Source organism: Belonocnema kinseyi, chromosome 9, assembly GCF_010883055.1.
Source record: "Belonocnema kinseyi isolate 2016_QV_RU_SX_M_011 chromosome 9, B_treatae_v1, whole genome shotgun sequence".
NCBI classification, from domain to species: Eukaryota; Metazoa; Arthropoda; class Insecta; order Hymenoptera; family Cynipidae; genus Belonocnema; species Belonocnema kinseyi.
The window spans coordinates 50,970,859-50,972,874 of NC_046665.1; the positions used below are offsets into that span (position 1 = coordinate 50,970,859).

Below are 2,016 nucleotides of genomic sequence, written 5' to 3' on the forward strand. Positions count from 1 at the left end.
GCCTTGGAGGAGATTATGTTGAGAAATAAAAAAAAAAATTCTTAAAAACGTTGTTTTTCTTGGTCAGGCCGGAAACTTATCAATCCACCCTCGTATACAATATATAACAAAAGTATTCGCTTTTTCAAAAAATTTCTTTTTTTTTGTCAGAAAAAAGTATTCTAAGAAACGATTTACATTTTTTCTTTCATTTTTCGCTTCAATAGGTGTCAGGATATCCAGCCGCAACTATGATACAGAAGTGTTGCGGGCTACTGGACTTGTATCAAAAAATTCCAATACATGTGAAGTACTATACCAATGCCAGCATTTGGAATCTACAAAATTATGTATTGTAGTGTTACCTTACGTTTTGGAAATAAACTTCCAATACATGTAGTGGAAGTTTCCAACATCAATTTTTAACAGTACTTTTACAGCCGTTACCCTATTCAGATCCCCCCTTCCCTTACCAAACCCAACTAAAATGTCATTTTGAGATATTCTTTAACTTCTATAATCTTCTTTTCGTATTCAAAATAAATTTTCAACTAAATGACCTACTGGCTTGTTTAAAGTAACTATCAAAAAGGTCATCATATGTCATAATTGATTTACTATTAATAGCACATTTTCGGTAAATAATCTAGAAACAGCCAAAGAGCTGATTTGTTAAATAAGTTTCTTTAAACAATTATTGAACCATAATTACCGTGTAATTTAGGGTCGTTTGCATAAAAAATGGTATTTATTTTCTCACAAGTAACTGAAAAAGATAATTGTTTATAGAATGTGTTTACTACCTAATAAATTATGTATTAATTTTTATTAATCCAAATCACAAACCTCTTTTTTCTATGCATTGTAAAAATTAAGTCTAAATTCAGTAACTAAACATTGCTAATCGACACGGAATAATTGACATCTACTTATTTATTTATAACAAATTCAATAAATTCTTAAGCTTCTACAGTTCTACTGAAAAACTTTTCTAAATAGTTGTCTCATTGATTCTAGATTTTTTAGTTATTAAATATGATAAATGGAGAACTAAATTAATTTTCATTTATAACAAAATTTCAAATTGGATGAAAATTGTGGTCTGAAAATTAATTGCTTCACAGACACTTTTATGTTCTCTACTGAGTCGCGTTTGATTTTTTTTTCGAAAACCAGTTCCAAACCCACTCCAATAATTTCAGTACTTGTAGGTCATACTTATAAACTCCTGCGAAGAAAAAATAAAATTAAAAATGAAATTTTTCTGGAAACGCGTTTTTCATATTTTTCTTCGTCAAATTATCAAGAGAAAAAAAACTTTGAAATTTTTTTGTTATTCTTTTAATGTGTCTTTAAATAAAGTTACCTGTGAAAGGCACACTCCTTTCACGCACCCTCGACAGGCACACTGGTGCGAATCGGTATTTTCCGTTTTCGAAGCTCATTATTTCATTGAAAATTATAGATAATGCCAAAAAAGGTATGCTTTCCTATGTGAAATATTATGCAGAATCGAGTAGTGATATTAAAATTTTGAAAAAACTGGCATAATTTTTTATATTCATTAATTTTTTAAAGGGAAATTTAAAAAAAAATTTTACTTTGTGATGCTATTTTTTAAATACGCAACAGAACTAAATCAAATTTAATACAAATTAATCGTGAGAGCCTGAGCTTTAATAGAAAACTAGTTTTATTTTAATAATAAGCCATTTAATATTTTTTAGTGATTGGTATTTTTGTAGTTGAAAAATAGATAAAATGAAACATTTCCTCAATGAAACTCTGTTTATTCATAAAGTTACAATGACTGAGGTATGGAAAACATATACTGCAGTCCACATAAGCATAAGGGAATTTTACGCAGTCTATTGTCCAACATCTGCGCACTCTGCACACAGTCCTGACCTGTGGTCGTCGCAAATGCGTCTTAAACAATTGGGACACTTCATGCGGTTGCGCCCTGCAGTAACGACTTTTCAGAAGTGGCATCAGGCACGTGATTTTTCTAAAATTACCTACAAACTAAAAATAACG

The 2,016-nt window shown here is 29.8% G+C and overlaps 1 protein-coding gene across 1 annotated transcript in view; it reads left to right on the forward strand.

Moving 5' to 3' along the window:
- Positions 1–2,016, forward strand: part of LOC117180538 (hemicentin-1-like) — a 159,418-nt gene that overhangs the window by 71,755 nt on the left and 85,647 nt on the right. The gene's annotated exons all lie outside the window — the stretch shown is intronic.